Source organism: Psammomys obesus, unplaced genomic scaffold, assembly GCF_907164565.1.
Source record: "Psammomys obesus unplaced genomic scaffold, mPsaObe1.curated_primary_1811, whole genome shotgun sequence".
Lineage (NCBI taxonomy): Eukaryota > Metazoa > Chordata > Mammalia > Rodentia > Muridae > Psammomys > Psammomys obesus.
In genome coordinates, this window is record NW_026585644.1 from 56,733,146 (window position 1) to 56,754,711 (window position 21,566).

The following is a 21,566-nucleotide window of genomic DNA, read 5'->3' on the forward strand; positions in this document are numbered from 1 at the left end:
ACTCAACCAAGGACCATCTATGGATATAACCTAGAACTTCTGCTCGGATGTGGCCTGTGGTAGCTCAGTAACCAAGTAGTTTTCCAAAGTAAGGGGGACACGGACTATTTCTAACAGGATCTCAAGGGCAGGCTGTTTGACACCTCCCCCCAGGGGAGGAGCAGTCTGTTAGGCCACAGAGGAGGACTTTGCAGCCAGCCCTGAAGATACCTGATAAAACAGGGACAGATGAAAGGGGAGGAGGTCCTCCCCTATCAGGGGACTTGGAAAGGGGCAGGGAGGAGACCAGGGAGGGAGTGTGGGGTTGGGGAGGGAATGAGGGAGCGGGATACAGCTGGGACACGGAGTTAAGAAAATGTAACTAAAAAGAAAAAATAAAAAAAAAAAAATAAAAAAAAAAAAAATAAAACAATAGGTCACTGTGTAAAAAAAAAAAAAAAAAAAAAAAAAACAGCAATATAAACTAACATTTTATAAACATTTATAATGTAAATACTAACGCTATATTAACATTTTGCTGTTCTTTTTAAATAAGCATGCCTTATGAAAAGGACCTTTACTATTTGAGTTCATAAATATTATATGTATGAGTAATAACAAAATGAAAATTGCATCGCTGATCTCTCTCGAAGTATGAACCTCCCAGATGAAAGTAGCCCTACTTTTCCATTTTAATCCTGTCGCTACATTTCAAAATGTATAAGTTGTTATATATAAAGACTACACAGAAGAATAAAAACCTGTCATTCTATCTCCATTCCAGATTAAGAGCAGCCTGTTCTGGGGAATAGAGAAACAACCATGTAGAAATAATTACAATCCAAAAGAATTCTTAAATTTCAAGTTTTAATAGAAATGAAGTCAACCTGGGAAATAAAAGCTAGCCAGAAAAAAGTGATATTGTTCAGCATATGAGGTTAACTAAAAAAAAAAAAAAAAAAATAGAGGTCATGGCAAACTGTCTAAATTAGGGGCAAATGATTGCTGTCTCTACAGAAGAGCTTTTAGAACCAGAGTTAATAATGAGTGGGATGAGGAACCAAGCTAATTTAAAGCTCATCTTGCAACAGACTACTAAGCCTCCAGGATGTAGTTTAAAACCTTCAGGATGAAGTTTGACTTGGATCAGGAGACATTATTACTGTGAGAGAGGAATTTAAAGAATGCATACCAGACATTATAATTAAATAAGATATCAGACAAAATAAAACTAATTAATCCTCTGGTCAGGATCCACATATATTTTCCTGGCAGAGATTCTTCTTACTGCCTAAAGGCAAATGATAGACAATATGACAACAGGAAAAAGAGAAAGTAGAATGTTCCGTATTCAGCAGAAGCAGGAGCCAGTACATATCACAGACTTGAGTCCTTCCTAGCTATTAGGGAAGAGGACAGTGGGAGTCACATGGAGGCTCACCAGAAGAAACATATTCTGAAGATGGTGTCACTGGTTAATGTTTTCTGATTTACTTTATCAAAAAGAATGTATTTCATTTTCTGAGAATTTCGTAGCAGAATTTCGTACATGTTGCACTGGCATACAGTGGGATATACCTGGGTAATCCAGAGCTTTCTATTAAAAAATGAACCAAAAAAAAAAAAACATCTAGCAAAACAGCTTTGTGTTTAAAATAACATGGTGACATCAATTTTAAAAATCACAATTATCTTAGTTTAGCTTAGAAGTAAGTATAGAGAACAGCCATAGTGAATGCTTGATTGGACTTCATTATGAAGAGACAATGAAATGCCAGCTAGTTCCTGTGGGCAGACAACAGTGAATGATTGGAATGAGTGCAAACTTCTGTTCTTTCCATAAAAGAATAGTAGAAAAGTCCATCTCACATGGTCTATCCTGTATTTTATCTTCCTCTGTTCTGCATTAGAAACTGTAATTACTATTTTCAGGCCCATCTTAGGAATTAGATGACTTCTTTTCTCAAACTACACTATAACACATAAACATATGACTGTGATCTTCCTCCACCTCTCTGCAATGTACTAGAAGAGAAGTATATTTCAAATCTAACTGCTCTATTTCCAAGAGGAGTAACTCTTATTTAGAAAGCATATAAAAAGAATCTGAGTGAAAAGCCTTAATTGGGTTTCTGCCCATCTATCATTATTTATAGGCTCTCGGGGATAAATTGTCCCATTTTCAATATACTATTGTATATTGAATCAGACATGAAAAGAGGCAGGTCTTGGAATTTCTTTTTTTTTTTTTTTCTGAAATCTTCTCTGTTGTCCTAAACCTCAATTAAATAACTATACTTTGCTTTTCTATTATGAGCCTGTCTTGTTATTTGGCTGTGCTCCCATAATATAAAACGAAGATACCACACCTTTCTTCCTCGAAAGGTGTTTATAGCCTATGTTGGAAATCACAATTTGTAAGAGGGTATTGTGAGTGTCACTAAATGATCCTGATTCAACTCTGAGGTGTAATATAAAATACAACCTGGAGTAATGGAGTGGTGTATAACTAGGGAAGTAGACTACCTCCATTGAATTGAAACTTTGATTTCAGTCCTGTTGGCAGGAGTATTCTAGAAGCTCACTAGTATTGCTGTCTTGTGGGTGAGAATATATTAAAGAGCCCAAAGGCAAACTAGAGGGAAAAGTTAACTCCAGAAACTGTGTATAAAATGGTGACATGCTGAAAAGCCCATAAGCAAAATAGAAATTGGCTAGAAATACTATGTGGAAAGAGCTGACATGTTCAAGAGCCCATAGGCAAAATAAGAGAAGTTGGCTAAAAATACCATGTAGAGAGAAGTGACATGTTAAAAAACCTACAAGCAAAACAGAAATGTTATAAAAAGAGAGAATAGTTCTCATTCTGCTAAAAGCATCACTGAGAAAAGATATATTGGGATTGGAGAGATACCTCTGTAATTAAGTGCACCTCGTGATCACACAGAGGACAGATCTTTGATGTCTGACACATCCATCAGGTGACTGACAACGCTAGCAGTTATAGCTTCAAGGGCTCCGATGTCCTCCTCAGGCCTTCCTGCAATTCTTACCTTCACACACAGCTGCATAAACAACACTAATTTAAAAACTAAGAAAAAAAAATTTCCTCCATTTAAATGTTAACCTGTTATGTGCAGAAATGGTTTGGTGGGGAGGGGCTCTTTTTTTTTCTGAGGAGTAGGAGAGGGGAAATAAGGGAGGAGGAAAGAAGGGTGCAACTGGGAAGAGAGGAGGGAGGGGGTTATGATTTGGATTTAAAGTTAATAAGTTTAAATTTTAAAATGTTAACCTATTAATAAAATGTAGTTATGCTCAATAATATTGTAGTTATGGTCTAGGAACTATGATACTTGCATACGTTACTATGCTGCCTTTAAAATGGCTGTTCCCAGGAGTTTTAGACCTTAGCATTGGGAGAGAGACTATCAGTCACTTCAAGTTGCATGGTTCCAGAGCTAGATCTATAAAAGTATATTTCCTAGCTTTCTTTCATGATATCAGTAAGCTATTATACTTCTGTGGGTCAGATGGAGACATATTGAGAATTTATATCTTACCAGCTTTGTTTAAAATTATTAACAAGTATTTCTGTAAGTATTCTCTTGATGAGTTCCAGTACCCAGAGCCAGGTGTAAAATCTGGGCATTGTGGTAAAAATAATAAAAATAATAAAGTAAAAATAATAAAAAAATGACTAAAGCAGACATTCTTGGCAATCCGCTTTCATCTTTGTATTAACAATAGTTAACATTAGGGCAGAGTGGTCCTTTCTAAGGCCAGGGATCCGAGTGAAACTTTTTTCCTTTTTAATTTTTTTCAAGAGGATTTTAAAAACCTTTTATTGATTCTTTGTGAGTTTTGCATCATGTACTCCAGTCTCACTCATATCTCTCCTCTGCCCTTGTAACCTCCCTCCAAAACAAAACAAAACAAAACAAAAAAACCACAGAAACAAATAAGAAAGGCACAGAAAACATCTCATTGTGGAAGCTGCAATGTGTCTCAGTGTGTCTCACAGTATAACTCTATATCCACACATCTTCACATAAAAATGTTCATTGCAATGAGTCATTGTTTTGGTTCAAGGTGTCTAGCTTCTGTGACACCATCAATATTGAATCTTGACCAGGAATCCTCCCAGTTATCCTGTTGTTGACATGTGTCATGGAGATTCTTCAGCTTTGGATGAGCAAACCTTGTCCTTTCACAAACTCTAACAACTTACAGATGATATAGTTTCTAAGGTGGACCAGCTCAAAGCCTGAGATCTTGAGCTGGTCACCATACAGGCTCTCCTTCATGTGCATCACCAGGGAGGCTCTGCAGCACTGTTTAAGCCAGACTACCCAATGCTACCATCAGCAGAAGGAAGGGTCATCTCTCCTGCTCCCCTGCTTTCCTGAACTTATGCTCTCCACCAGCTCATTTGCACCCACACTTCCAGAACCAGCTTTGTTGTTTGGCCAGGTAGAGCCTTGGAGCATACTCTTCAGTAGGATTTCTTAACCATTGCTTTTTTTAGCCTTACGGTTTACACTTATTTACATGAGGTGCTCTGACTACGTTTTGGTTAATATCACACTTTGCCCCTTTCCTTCCTCCCTTTCTCTCTACTGCTCTGGTGTTCCTGGGCCACTCCTTCTAGGACTCCCTCTTCCTTACTTTCCAGAAGACTGTGAGTCTCTTCTTTGTCCACTGTCCTGTCCTGATTAAAGTTGACTATGAACCACATTCTTTATCTAATGCATTTTGGTGTGCTCTTAAGTCTCTTTTACATTTAAAGCACTTGTAATCAGCTATGGACAAGGCATACTTTTGTAGATATTCTGAAACAGCATTTAAAAGTAAAAATGTATGTATATACTTCTGAAATAGGTACACATTGGAGTCTATGCAAATCCCTAAGAAATTGCTCATAGAAAATAATAGTTCTGGAAGGAAGTAAAAAAAAGTGTAGATTATAGCTGTGAAACTTTTCTGTAGAAGAAAATATTTCCTCATGTTAGAGTGTCTCATGATTCTTCATTCTGACACTCATGGAAAGAGAGAACCTCAAACGAGGAGCTACCTCCACCAGATATGCTTGAAGGCATGTCTGTGGAGCTTGAATACTAATTGATATAGGAAAAGAGACTAATATGTTTATGTTTATAAGCCTAAAATAGTATTAGAATCTCTTCTTATTTATATAACTTATTAACACTTAAATAAAAATTTTAGCATGATACTACATCATGAAAAATAATAGAATTAATGAAATTTCTTTTTAAATACATTCAGACTTTGCATTTCATTCTTTTGTAATGTATCTTTTCAATCTAATTCCATGGTTCATATTATTTATCCTATCTATGACCACATTACCAGATTACCTCTTGCCTCTCAAACGTGTAGAAAGTAACACTTCTGAAGAAGTTATAAAAATGTTAAGGATAATCTTATATTTCTCAAACATTTAGTAAAAACAACCTCTTCCATTTCTGCTACTAAATTACATATTAGTTATCCACTTTTCTGGGTAGATATGTGTTTGTTTATTTTATTCAGGTCCTTCTTACTTTATTTTTTACTATTTTCCCCTCTACTACCCTTCCAGCCAATCTCTCTTCCAATTCACTATTTTAATGTTGTGTATGTGAGAGAGAGACAGAGAAAGAGAGAGAAAGAGACTGTAATTAAGACTGTCTGATTCTGAGTCAAACATCAAAGACTGATAGAATTAAAAGTAAGTATACCAGAGAACCTTTCCCAATCTCCCAGAACTTATGATATGCCAGAAGATGGATAGTATGTGTAGAGCCCCTTGAAACATTCCCTTCTGCATAGCTGAATGTTATGAGCATCCCATTTTCATCAACTTAGTGCCTGTCTGCAGAGATACTATGTATTAATTTTTGCCAAGGGTCTGCTATGTTTGCAATATGGTATTTCCCAAACTTCTTCCCACTGTTTGCCTATAATATTCTTTATGTTGCTTCTGCAACATTCTCTTAGCCTTAAACTGTTTTTTAGCCTTAGCCTTCCAACTATTTTTTTATTCTCAGCATCTTCTACTGCTGCAAGTATTCATATATACATTGGCACACTGCAAAAAGTAGCTTCTGTGTTGAAGGCTGAAAGCAATTTTTGTCTGTAGATGCAAGCATAAATATGTAGTGACTGTCTTAACGCTATGTCAATTAGGCTAAGCCACTATCTTAGACCAGGTTTATAGTTCATATCATGGAGTCAATCATATATAGAAACCCCAAATATTATTAGGTAGTAACAGATTAGGTCCACAACAGAAACTGTTACTTCAGTGGGTACATTGTGCTTAGCATGCTGGTATTGTAATTCATAAAGTTTACAGCTGAGTTACCATGCCTTTATCCCACAGAGTATCCACAAGACCAGCTAGACCCACGAGAGGCAGCCACTCAGAGAGTATATTTTAATCTATTTATAGCTTGATTTCTCTATATCTTCCATCATCAGTAGAATCTTTTCAATTATTTCTTGTGGGTACCTAAGAGGAATGCCAGAACTGTATTACTTGGGATGCACTGAGGGACTTTTGGATCTACTACTCCTATGGAAGTAACTCAAACTTGTGGTAATCTATGGCTCCTGCTTGAACCTTTTCACTACTCATATATCACCTTTCCACCCTTATTTAAGTTATGTGATATTGTCTCTTCTGCATCCTTTTCAGTTTCTTGAATTTTTAAAGTACTACAATGTAAACATAGAAAGGTAAGGAGTTAGGACTAATATCTACGTATAAGGGAAAATGAGCTATTTTCTTTTCTAGGCCTGAGATACTTTACCCAGTACAAAATTTTCTGGTTATATCCATTTTCATACAAGTTTCATTATTACATTTTTCATTATAACTGAATAAAATTCTATTGTGAATATGTGTCACAGATTTATTATTCATCTATCAGCTGATGCATATCTAAATTAACTCACTGTTCTATTAATTATGAAAAAAGCTGTAATGAATGTATGTGTGAGAGAATGTGTGTATATGTTATCTGAGTATGTGTCTGTGTGAGTAGTAGTAGTAATTTTTGAGAATTCTGTTTTTAGTCCTATAAATTATATTTACTTGAGTGGGTTTGTAAAGTTAATTCCTTGAGCTCTTTGCATACTCTAGTTTACTAATTTGTTAAATGCATAACTGGGGGATATTTTCTTGGATTCCCTATTCTCTACTAGATACCTTCTCATGCCATAATGGGTTTCTTTGCTAGACAGATTTTTTACTTTAATGTGATCTCATTTGTTGATGGTTGGTTAGTCTTACTTTCTGTGTTACAAAAGTCATATTCAGGAAATCCTTATTAAATGTATTGGGGTTGAAATATAGCTTCCACCATTTTGTATAATAGGTGGAGGTGTTTATCAACCTTAAGAGTTCTCTGTTTCATGAGGTCCCATTTATTGATTGTTGCTCTTAGAGCCTGTGCTGTTGGTGTTCTGTTCAGGAAGATTTCTCCTGTACCAATGAATTCTAAAGTATTCCCCACTTTTTTTTTTCTAGCGGATTTAATGTGTCTGGTTTTATGTTGAGGTCTTTGATCCACTTGGACTTCAGTTTTGTACAGGGTGATAAGTATGGATCTATTTTCATTTTTCTACATGTAGACATCCAGTTGGAACAGCACCATTTGTTGAAGATGCTATCTTTTTTCCATTGTATGGTTTTGGCATCTTTGTCAAAAATCAGGTGTCCGTAAGTGTGTGGGTTTATTTCTCGGTCTTCTGTTCAATGCCATTGATCCACCATTCTGTTTCTATGCCAGTACCATGCAGTTTTTATAACTGTTGCTCTATAGTACAGCTTGAGATCAGGGACGGAGATACCTCCACAAGATCTTTTATTGTAGAGTATTGTTTTAGCAATTCTCGGTTTCTTGTTATTCCATATGAAGTAGAGAATTTTTCTTTCCAGGTCTGTAAAGAATTGTGTTGGCAATTTGATGGGAATTGCATTAAATCTATAGATTGTTTTTGGTAAGATGGCCATTTTTACTATGTTAATCCTGCCAAGCCATGAGCATGGGAGATCTTTCCATCTTCTCATATCTTCCTCTAATTCTTTCTTCAGAGACTTGAAATTTTTTTATACAAGTCTTTGATTTGCTTGGTTAGGGTTACACCAAGGTACTTTATGTCATTTGTGGGATTGTTAAAAGCTTCTGTAAAGCAAAGGACGCTGTCATCAAAACAAAGCGACGGACTACAGATTGGGAAAGAATCATCACCAATCCTTTATCTGACAGAGGACTCATATCCAATATATATAAAGAACTAAACAAGCTGAAAAGCAACAAACCAAGTAATCCACTTAAAAAATGGGGAACAGAGCTAAAGAGAGAATTCTGTGTAGAGGAATATCGAATGGCAGAGAAGCACTTAAAGAAATTCTCAACCTCATTAGCCATTAGGGAAATGCAAATCAAAACAACCCTGAGAATTCACCTTACACCCATCAGAATGGCCAAGATGAAAAACTCAAGGGACAACACATGCTGGAAAGGTTGTGGAGAAAGGGGAACCCTTCTCCACTGCTGGTGGAAATGAAACTAGTACAACCACTCTGGAAATCAATCTGGCGCTCTCTCAGACAACTAGGAATATCGTTTCCTCAAGATCCAGCCATACCACTCCTAGGCATATATCCAAAAGAGGCTCAAGTACACAAAAAGGACATTTGCTCAACCATGTTTGTAGCAGCTTTATTTGTAATAGCCAGAAGCTGGAAACAACCCAGATGCCCCTCAACTGAAGAATGGATGCAGAAACTGTGGTACATCTATACAATGGAGTATTACTCAGCAATGAAAAATAAGGAAATCATGAAATTTACAGGTAAATGATGGGACCTGGAAAGGATGATCCTGGGTGAGTTGTCCCAGAAGCAAAAAGACACGCATGGTATATACTCACTCATATAAACATACAACATAGAATAAACCCACTAAAATCTGTACATCTAAACAAACGAAGCAAAAGAGAGGACCCTAACTAAAATGTTCAATCCCCGTCCTGAAAGGCAAAGAGGATGGACATCAGAAGAAAAAGAAAATAGGAAACAACCTAGGAACCTGCTACAGAGGGCCTCTGAAACCCAGAAGAAAACAGGAAACAACCTTGGAACCTGCCACAGAGGGCCTCTGAAAGCCTCTTCAGTATAGACTGTCAAAGCAGATGCTGAGCCTGATGGTCAACTGATGGGCAGAGTGAATGGAATTTTATGTAAGAAGTGGGAAATAGTAAGAGCTGGAGGGGACGGGAACTCCACAAGCAGAGCAACAGAACAAGATAATTTGAACACAGGGAACCTCCCAGAGACTCATACTCCAACCAAAGACTATTCATGGAGATAACCTAGAACCCCTGCACAGATGTAACCCATGGCAGTTCAGTGTCCAAGTGGGTCCCATAGTAATGGAAAGAGGGACTGCCTCTGACATAATCTGATTGGCCTGCTCTTTGATCACCTCTCCCTGAGAGGGAGGTAGGTGTTAGTTTCTGGTGGTTCCTGGAATCCTGTGGTAGAGAGACACAGGATTCCTTACCAGGCCACGGTAGAGGACAATGCAGCCACTTTTGATGAGAACTGATAGACTAAGATCAGAAAGGAGAGGAGAACCTCCCCATCAGTGGACTTGGGGAGTGACATGCATGCAGAAAGGGGAGGGAGGGTGGGATCAGGAAGAGAGGATGGAGGGGCTTATGGGGGGATACAAAATGAATAAAGTGTAATTAATAAAATTAAAAAAAATGCAAAAAAAAAGTGTTCTCTGGATGGGACAAGATGGTGGCACCAGGAGAACACTGCATCTGAGGAGCAGGATAACATTTTCCTTACAGCGACCAAGAGACTGAACTCTGGGCCCTAAAACAACAGCGATCATGTTTCCCAGGTGAGAGGAAACCCCCACGACGTGGGAATCAGTCGGGTCTACTCTCAGGTCACACAGCCAGAACCCGGAAGAGATCCCGCATTGTGCAGGCAATAGGTTGCCAGAGCAGAGCCACATGCCTGCATGTCCTGATCAACTTCCAAGGCTGATTGGTGGGCACAAAAAACACCAGAGACTGAGAACCCCTGTCAGGAGAAAAGCCCACAGGGAAGGAAGGAAACGGTACTGACTTGGGTCCCCCAGTCTTTCCCTGGAAAAAAATCTCCCAGACCAGCGAGTATGACCCACCATCACTGAACTGGGCTCCAGCTGTGGGCACAGACAGTTGCTGTGCACCATCTCTCTGGCACAGACAGAGCTGTGTGCCCCAGGGCAAGAGACTGAGAGTCCCTATCAGGAGAAATCCTCACAGGGAACGAAGCAAAGGGGACAGACTTAGGACACCCAATATATCCCTGGAAAAGGCCCCGCAGACTGACCTAACCCAGGGACCTACTGTGCACCAGATAGCCTGCTGTTATGAGGAGAGCTGTATCCACCCGCCACAGATTACTGCTTGGGTACTGGGGCACAGAGCCCCAACCTCAGATCTACAAAAGCCTGGAATCCCCAAGATCAACCCCCAGATATTGCTCCAAGGGGAAACCAGTTATCAACAACAAAACTGACCAAACCACGGGACACACAGGTTACAGCAGCAGGTCACTAAATTTACACCAAGAAACCCAGAAGCAGGGAGGCTGTCTTCAGGACTCCTCCAGATGAGAGGAGAGCCCTCTCAACTAACAAGGACCACAGTTACCACTCAGGTCTCTATGCCTGAGGTGAGCAGTGGCAACTCCTGAAAAACACCAACCGTCCAGTGACTATACCCAAAAAGCTGAGAAGGCTTCCTTCAGGAAAAACCATCTTCCTGCCAAGGGGATTCTCTCTACCACAGGATTCCAGGAACCACCAGAAACTAACACCCAACAACTAAGATAACCCAATGGGTAGAGGTCAGCATAAAATCTCAACCAACAAAAGACAGAGTCATATGGCATCTCCAAAACCCAGTTATCCAGAGGCAAGTAGCCCTAGACACCCCAGCATAATTGAAATTCAAGAAGAAGACCTAACATCCATGCTCATGAAGGATTAACATAGTAAAAATGGCCATCTTACTAAAAGCAACCTACAGATTCAATGCAATTCCAATCAAATTACCAACACAATTTTTTACAGTTCTGGAAAGAAAAATTCTCTACTTCATATGGAATAACAAGAAACTCAGAATTGCTAAAACAATCCATTACAATAAAAGATCTTCTGGAGGTATCTCCATCCCTGATTTTAAGCAATACTATAGAGCAACAATTATAAAAACTGGCAAAGAAACAGAATGGTGGATCAATGAAACTGAACAGAAGACCCAGAAATATATCCACACACTTATGGACACCTGATCTTTTACAAAGATGCCAAAACCATACAATGGAAAAAAGATAGCATCTTCAACAAATGGTGCTGGTCCAACTGGATATCTACATATAGAAAAATGCAAATATATCCATACTTATCACCCGGCATAAAACTTAAGTCCAAGTGGATCAAAGACCTCAACATAAAACCAGACACATTAAATCAGGTAGAAGAAAAAGTGGGGAATACCATAGAACTCATTGGTATAGGAGACAGCTTCCTGAACAGAACACCAACAGCACAGGCTCTAAGAGCAACAATCAATAAATGGGACCTCATGAAACTGAAAAGCTTCTGTAAAGCAAATGACACCTTCATCAAAACAAAACAACTGCCTACAGATTGGGAAAGAATCTTCACCAACCCTTTATCTTACAGAAAGCTAATATACACTATATATAAAGAACTAAAGAAGCTGAAAAACAGCAAAGAAGTAATCCAATTAAAAAATGGGGAACAGAGCTAAACAGAGAATTCTCCATAGAGGAATATCGAATGGCAGAGAAACACTTAAAGAAATGCTCAACCTCATTAACCATTAGGGAAATGCAAATCAAAACGACCCTGAGATTTCAACCTTACCCCCATCAGAATGGCCAAGATGTAAAACTCAAGGGACAACACATGCTGGAGAGGTTGTGGTCGGAATGTAAACTTGTACAACCACTCTGGAAATCAATCTGTTGCTTTCGCAGACAACTAGGGATAGTGCTTCCTCAAGATCCAGCTATACCTCTCCTAGATATATATCCAAAATATGTTCATGTACACAATAAGAACATTTCCTCAACCATGTTTGTAGCAACTTTATTTGTAATAGCCCAAAGCTGAAAACAGCCCAGATGCCCCTCAACTGAAGAATGGATGCAGAAATTGTGGTACATCTACACGATTGAGTATTACTCTGCAATGAAAAACAAGGAAATCATGAAATTTGCAGGTAAATGGTGAGACCTGGAAAGGATCATCCTGAGTGAACTGTCCCAGAAGCACAAAGTCTCACATGGTAAATACTCACTCATATAGACATATAACATAGGATAATCCTACTAAAATCTGTACAGCTAAAGAAAATAATCTAGAGAGAGGCCTCTGAATAAAACATTCAATCCCCATCCTGAAAGGGAAAGAGGAAAGACATCAGAAGAAGAAAACAGGAAACAACCTAGGAACCTGCCACAGAGGGCCTCTGAAAGGCTCTGCCCTGCAGACTATCAAAGCAGATGCTGAGACTTATAGTCAATTGTTGGGCAGAGTACATGGAATCTTGTGAAAGAAGTGGGAAACAGGAAGATCTGGAGAGGACAGGAACTCCACAAGGAGAACCAGAAAATTTGAACACAGGGGTCTTCCCAGAGACTCATACTCCAACCAAGTACCTGGCATGGAGATAACCTAGAACCCCTGCACAGATGTAGCCCATGGCAGTTTAGTGTCCAATTAGGTTCCATATTAATGGGAAGAGGGACTGCCTCTGACATAATCTGATTGGCCTGCTCTTTGATCACCTCCCCCTGAGTGGAGAGCAGGCTTACCAGGCCACAGAAGATGACAATGCATCCACTCCCGATGTGACCTAATAGACTAAGGTCAGAAGGAAGGAGAGGGGGACCTCCCCAATCAGTGGACTTGGGGAGGGGCATAGGTGAAGAAAGGGGAGGGAGGGTGGAACAGGCAAGGAAGGAAGGAGGAGCTTATGGGGGGATTCAAAGTGAATAAAGTGTAATTAATAAAAATAAATAAAATTATATATTGAAAACAAAATGAGTTCTCTGGTAGAATCTTGGGTGTTAATTACGTATACAATCATATCATTTGACTAGTGATCCTTGAATTCTTCCCATCTGATTTGGATCCCCTTGATCGCCTTTACTTGTCTTAGAGCCTTAGCTAGTATTTTTAGTACTATATTGAAGAGGTATGTGAGAATGGTCAGCCTGTCTTTTCCCTTATTTTAGCAGGATTATGTTAAGTTTTTCTCCATTTAACTTGATGTTGGCTATTGGCTTGCTGCATATTGCTTTTATTGTGTTACATGTGTGCTTTGTAGACCTAATCTCTCCAACACTTTAAACATGAATGGGTGTTGGATTTTGTCAAAGGCTTTTTTTGCATCTAATGAGATTATAGTGTGTGTGTGTGTGTGTGTGTGTGTGTGTGTGTGTGTGTGTGTGTGTTTCTTGGAGTTTGTTTATATGTTGGACTCTCTTGGTGGATTTTCTAGAATACTTCTCTATCTCTAGAAAAACACAAATGCTAAACTCCTGAAATCTGGCAACATATTTGTTGTCTAGAAGGACTTTTTTAAAAGTTATTTATTATTATTATTATTATTATTATTATTATTATTATTATTATTATGTGTTATTTAGTAAGTCTTGAGCACTATACATCTCAACTGTTTATCAGACAGACCTGATAAGAACAGTGAGCCAACTAAGGGTAAAATTGCAAAATAAAAAGAATAAAACCAAAATGAAAGAAAAGTATAAGTCAAGTTAAATGATATTAATTTCATAATAGAGAACATTTTAGCCTAAATAAATACAATAGAGGAGACTTTAATTCAGGATACATAGTTGAATGACTTCAAAATTTCCAGATACTGTTTGGTTTGAAGTATGGATAGAATATCTATGTGTAATACACAAGAATATTCCCCAAATAAAAACTATCATATTAAGGGTTTGATATAAAGGAGTAACAAAACAGCTAGTTAGGCTGTATAAAGAATTTTTACACTTCTCTGGAAATAGGTCTAGCGTACCCAAAGGCTTACAAAATTAACAATGCAGAATTGTGGGAAAAATGTCCTCTTGTTGGCAGAATGTCAGGTGCAGGCACTCAGCTGCTCTACATTCCCTCTCTACCACAGAGAACAAAGTGGTCTCCTAAACTGTCAAGATAAACAAGGGGAGAGAATGATTGTTTTGTGATCTATTGAAAGTACAGTAGAAAAATAAAAGGAGCAAACAAATTACAACAAACCACTCCCACTCCCTGGACTTCCTGTGGTCTTCCTTTCACTTACTCTAAAACTGCTACTTACCAGGAAACAGTAGAGAATTTCAGATTTAAAGGAATGTTCTTTTTATGTTCGCAGCGTCCTGTACAAGGTCATATTTGAAAGAAAGTAAACAGCCTTCAAGAGGAAGCCAAGAAAGTTTGCTTTTTTGGGTCCAGGAATTTACTAAAATCAGGTTTTATTAGACTTACAAACATGAGCCATATGGCAGTCCCTTGTTGAGGACTCACTAGCTTAAATTTCTTCTTTTTTTATGGTTGGAAGCCCTATGTTAGTGACATTGTGGTACTTTCTCTGATGGATTTAATACACTATGATATGCCTTTAACTAAGACCATTTGTAAACAATTATTTTTAAGATAACCAATTGGCCTGGCAAGTACAGGACAACGCTTTCAACTGCTAAAGCAACATTAAATCTAGAGTTGTATAACTAGCAGAAATGGGCTTTGAAAATGCACATAGCATTCAAGTCTACCTCTGTATGCTTTTATGCTAAGTGGCCTATTATCTCGACCAATTTAGACACAGGTATCATATCACCTTTTTGTTCATACCTCATTAGAGTGGCAACATCTACCACTACTATGGAAAAATCTGCAGGCGTATCTGTCTGGCCACAACAGGAGTTTTTATGGAAGGTGCCATTTCTTTAAAAAAAAATGTGGCAGTCATATATATATTCATTTTTAGGCTGCTGTAAATAGCTTTCAAGGAAATAAATGAAAATTGTCTCTGAAGAAAAGACATCTCATTCTATGAGTATGATACTTCCAAGGATATCTTTTCTCATAGAACCTGCAGAATAATTTTGGTAACAACCCAGATGTCATCAGAAAATACATCCCAGTAGATACTCAAAGTCAGAAGTGACTGATGAACATTTAGAAGCAATAGAGGAAGAGCTACTATTCTTGTTAGACTTATTTTTCCTCTCAAAAGACAGCACGGTCCTTTAATTCTACAGTCATATAAAGGGAAGCTTCTGAAGCAGTCACAGCCACCAAGAGCAAACATGTGTCAACTACCCTTTATTTTATTTTATTTATTTATTTTTTTAAGAAGAGCTGATGACTAAGCAGATCAAAGATTATATGTGTCTAAGACGGGGGTAGTATTACATTTAAGTGTTCTTCAACCTCAGATAGTGAAGAATGTGTTAGTTAAGTATTTGTCACTGTGAAAGTTATGTTTTCTCAGAGGCAAAACTATGTATGCCAAGGAGGCTTTATTTGGACTCATGTTTTCAGAGATTTTATCTGTTGTCACTGGCTCTATTGTTTCTGAGCCTTTATGTGGCAGAGTATGATGGTTTTGGGGAATGGACAAAGTTACTCATTGTCACCAGGAAGCAAAACAAGGAAAAGAAGGCAGGACAATATATCCTTTAAAGGAAAGCTCCAGTAATATAAATCATAGTAGGCTTTGCTTCCTAACAATAAAGATATCAATTTTATTAATTTTCCAGTGAATTAATAGCTCTTCCAATTGAATCACCTCTCAATAATTGAGCTACTAGCCTTTAATATATGACACTTTGTCCCTGCTGAGGGGTTTAAGAGCCAAAATGTACCAAAAAAAAAAAAAAAAAGAAAGAAAGAAAACAACAACAACAAAAAAACCACTGATGAGGCAATTTGAAGATCTAAAAATAAGGCTTTTATGAGATAATTGGAGTAGACTAGGATTAGACTGTGTAGTACCCTTAAGAGAACAAAATATTTCTCTCCAAATCTTCCTCATATAAAGACTATTCTCTTATTTCATCGATGACTTTAGAGGAGGTTGCTAAAAATACAAAAAATTAGGAATCATTTAAATTTTTTTAAGAACTTCTTCATTCATATGGTAATAATATTCTTCCTTAACTGCTTTGCATTAAGAAATAATTTCTCTTTAAGAATATAGGTTTTTGTATGTGTATCCTATATTATGTGGCTAATATCCACTTATAAATGAGTATATACCATTTTCTGATTCTGGGTTACCTCACTCAAGATGATCTTTTCGAGTTCCCCCCATTTGCCTGCAAATTTCATGATTTCCTTGTTTTTAATAGTTGAGTAGTATTCCATTGTGCAAATGTACCACAATTTCTGTATCCATTCTTACGTTAAGGGACATCTGGGTTGTTTCCAGGTTCTGGCTATAACAAACAGAGCTGCTACGAACATGGCTGAGCAAATGTACTTGTTGTGTACTTGAGTATATTTTGGATCTATGCCTAATAGTGATATAGCTGGATCTTGAAGTAGTACTATTCCTAATTGTCTGAGAAAGTGCCAAATTGCTTTCCAAAGTGGCTGTACAAGTTTACATTCCCACCAGCAATGTAGGAGTCTTCCCCTTTCCCACATCTTATCCAGCATGTGTTGTCACTTGAGTTTTTGATCTTAGCCATTCTGATGGGTATAAGGTGAAATCTTAGGGTCTTTTTGATTTGCATCTCCCTGATGACTAAGGATGTTTACCATTTTATTAAATGTTACTCTGCCACTCTATATTCCTCTATTGAGAATTCTCTGTTTAGAATTCTTTAATTGCAAAATAACAAGGAAGACCCTAAGAAAGATACTTAATCCTCATTCAGAAGGACAAATGTGATAGACATCGGAAGCAGAAGACAGGGATACAGGACAAAAGCCTACCACCGAATGCCTCTGAGAGACTGCTGATCTAAGTATCAAAGCAGAGGCTGAGACTCATAGCCAAATTTTGGGCACAGTGAATCTTAAGAAAGAAGGGAAAGATAAAAAGGCCTGAAGAGAGATTGGCCTGAAATTCTCTTTCTTTGTTGAGTCTTTGTGAGGTTTAGGTACCAAGGTGACTGTGGCTTCATAGAATGAGTTTGGTAATGTTCATTCTGTTTCTATTTTGTGGAATAGTTTGAAGAGAATTGGAGTTAGCTCTTCTTTGAAGGTCTGGTAGAATTCTGTGCTGAAGCCATCTGGTCCTGGGCTTTTTTTGGATGGGAGACTTTTGATGACCGCTTCTATTTCCTTGGGGGATATAGGACTATTTAATTGATTTACCTGGTCCTGATTCAGCTTTGATAACTCAAATCAATCAAGAAAATTGTCCATTTCATTTAGATTTTCAAATTTTGTGGCATATAGACTTTTGAAGTAAGTCCTAATGATTGTTTGGATTTCCTCAGTGTCTGTAGTTATGTCCCCCTTTTCATTTCTGATTTTGTTGATTTGGATGGTGTCTCTCTGCCTTTCAGTTAGCTTGGCTAAGGGTTTGTCAATCTTGTTAATTTTCTCAAAGAACCAGCTCTTGGTTTCATTGATTTTTTTAATTGTTTTATTTGTTTCTAATTGATTGATTTCAGCCCTGAGTTTGATTATTTCAAACCATCTACTCCTTTTTGGTGTGTCTGCTTCTTCTTTTTCTAGGGTTTTTAAGTGGGCCATTAAGTTGCTTGAATGAGCTGTCTCAGGTTTCTTCTTGAAGGCACTTAGTGCTATGGCCTTTCCTCTTAGCACTGCTTTCATTGTGTCCCACAAGTTTGGGTATGTTGTTGTCTTCATTTTCATTGAGTTCTAGGAAGACTTTAATTTCTTTTTTTATTTCTTCCCTGACCCAGCCTTTATTTAATAACAAGTTGTTCAGTTTCCATGTAGCTGGAAACAGTCCAGATGCTCCTCAACTGAAGAATGGATGCCGAAACTGTGGTACATCTATACAATGGAGTATTACTCAGCAATAAAAAATAAGAAAATCATGAAATTTGCAGGTAAATGGTGGGACCTGGAAAGGATCATCCTGAGTGAGTTGTCCCAGAAGCAAAAAGACACACACGGTATATACTCACTCATATAAACATACAACATAGAATAAACCCACTAAAATCTGTACATCTAAACAAACGAAGCAAAAGAGAGGACCCTAACTAAAATGTTCAATCCCCGTCCTGAAAGGCAAAGAGGATGGACATCAGAAGAAAAAGAAAATAGGAAACAACCTAGGAACCTGCTACAGAGGGCCTCTGAAAACCAGAAGAAAACAGGAAACAACCTTGGAACCTGCCACAGAGGGCCTCTGAAAGCCTATTCAGTATAGACTGTCAAAGCAGATGCTGAGCCTGATGGTCAACTGTCAGGCAGAGTGAATAGAATTTTATGTAAGAAGTGGGAAATAGCAAGAGCTGGAGAGGACAGGAACTCCACAAGGAGAGTAACAGAACAAGAAAATTTGAACACAGGGAACTTCCCAGAGACTCATACTTCAACCAAGGACCATTCATGGAGATAACCTAGAACCCTGACAATGCAGCAACTTCTGAAGAGAACTGATAAACTAAGATCAGAAAGAAGGAGATGAGGACCTCCCCTATCAGTTGACTTGGGGAGGGGCATGCATGTAGAAAGGGGAGGAGGGTTGGATTGGGAGGGAAGGAGGGAGGGGCTTATTGGGGGTACAAAATGAATAAAGTGTAATTAATAAAAGTTAAGTAAAAATTTTAAAAAAATAAAATGTACATTTGGAAACAAATAAAGGCCTGAAGAGGAGAGGAGCGCAAAAATGAGACCAACAGGGCCATAAACACTGAGCCCTTGGGGTCCTGAAGAGAATGATACCCCAACCACGGACAATGCATGGAGAGGACCTAAAACCCTGGCTCAGATGTAGCCCATAGACTCATTCTCCAAGTGGGAACCCTAGTAAGGGGAGCAGGGACTTTCTCTGGCATGAACTCAGTGGCAGGCTCTCTGATTACCTCCCTTTGGAAGGGTTGCAGCCTTGCCAGTCTACAGAGGAAGACAGTGCAAACAGTCCTGATGAGACCTGATAGCCTAGGGTCAAATGGAAGGGATGGAAGACATCTCCTATCATTAAACTAGGGGAGGAGCACAGGGTGAGATAAAAGAGGGAGGGTAGGTTTGGGAGGAGACAGGGAAGGGGCCACAGCCGGGATAAAAATTGAATAAATTGTAATAAATGATGATGATGATGATGATGATGATGATGATGATGATAATAATAATAATAATAGAAAAAAAGAGTTGACTAGAAATTGATTTTGAATAGACACTGATTTTAAAAAAATAGAGAGAAGAATTTCTCTGGAGGAATCTGTGATATCCATAGTAACAAGTGAAAAAATCTAGTTAATTAAAAAAAAAAAGAAAGAAAAACAAAACAACCAACAACAACAAAAAAATACAATACTCATCTGTGGCTCTAAAACCACTTTTCCTTTTAATTTATATTATCAATATCCAGGTGTTTGCCTGGTATGCTTACTTAATTTTTTTTTTTTCACAAATAAAGTGAGAAACTAATTCTTCTTATGGATCCCCCGATATTACCAATAAAATGACATCAACATGTGTACAATTTGTCAAGGTTTTTGGGTATCCCTAAATATCTATTATTAAAGTACAGTATTCATTTCCCATGTACTCTTTAATGAACTACATCTTTTCTTAACCAGCCATCCACAACCAATTTTGAGAATTTCTGACTTCAAGGTTATCACTTAAAAGTTTATCACCCTGCACAAAACTAAAGTCGAAGTGAATGAAAGACCTCAACGTAAAACCAGATACTGTAAATCAGAAGAAAAAGTGGGGAAGAGCCTAGAACTCATTGACACAGGAAACAACTTCCTGAACAGAACACCAACAGCACAGGCTCTAAGAGCAACAATCAATAAATGGGACCTCATGAAACTGAAAAGCTTCTGTAAAGCAAGAGACACTGTTGTCAGAACAAAACAACAGCCTACAGATTGGGAAAGGATCTACACCAACCCTATATCCCTTTCCTTTCCCTTCCCTTCCCTTCCCTTCCCTTCCCTTCCCTTCCCTTCCCTTCCCTTCCCTTCCCTTCCCTTTCCTTCTCTTCCCTCGCCTCTCCTCCCCTCCTGCAATCCATTAAAAAAAAAAAAAATGAAGTACGGAGCTAAACAGAGAATTCTCTGTAGAAGAATATAGGATGGCAGAGAAACACTTAAAGAGATGCTCAATATCCTCAACCATAAAAGAGATGCAAATCAAAATGACCCTGAAATTTCACCTTACACCCATCCAAATGGTTAAATCAAAAGCTCAAATGACAACACATGCTGGAGAGGTTGTGAAGAAAGAAGAACCCTTCTCCATTGCTGGTGGGAATGTAAACTAGTACAACTACTTTGGAAATCAATCTGGCGCTTTCTCAGAAAATTAGGAATAGTGCTTCCTCAAGATCCAGCTATACCACTCCTAGGCATATATTCAAAAGATGCTCAAGTACACAACAAGGACATTTGCTCAACCATGTTTGTAGCAGCTTTATTTATAATAGCCAGAACCTGGAAACAACCCAGATGTCTATCAACGGAGGAACAGATACAGAAATTGTGGTATTTTTACACAATGGAATACTACTCAGCAATCAAAAAGGAGGAAATCATGAAATTTGCAGGCAAATGGTGGGATCTAGAAAGATCATTCTAAATTTCAAATATTTATAATTTTTCTATACTTAATGACCCTTCCTTCTACTTCATCCAGTCAATTTAAGAAAAAAATTATATAAAACATCATTTATGTTTTATTAGTAATTAAATATGGCATTTCCATTTTTTCTTTAATTTTGAAAATATTTTCAGAAATCAAAAAACACGTATTTTTTTTCCTTTTTTGCCTTCCTCCAAACCTTCTGTTAAATAATAGACAATAATTTTGGGTAACCCTCTTTTTTGAACTTTCTTACTATAATCATTCCTCCTTAATAAAAACCTCATCCTATGGCATTTCCCTTCTTGGAAGTATGTTATTCCAGTTTAAAATCCAAGAGTCCATAGGGAAGGCTAATCGTGTGGGAGTGTAATCTTTCCATAGAGATAGCATTTTTTATTTTGCTATATACACTCTATATATCTGCATCATGCTGTGTTATTCTACTTTGCTCTTTATTAACTTATTAGACAGTAGAAGACAGAAGACAATCATAGAAGCCTGGATAAAAACCTTCAGTGTAATGGGAAGAGGGACTGCCTCTGACATAATCTGATTGGCCTGCTCTTTGATCACCTCCCCCTGAGGGGGGAGCAGCCTTACCAGGCCACAGAAGATGACAATGCAGCCACTTCTGATGAGAACTGATAGTCTAAGATCAGAAAGAAGGAGAGGAGGACCTCCTCTATCAGTGGACTTGGGGAGGGGCATGCATGCAGAAAGGGGAGGGAG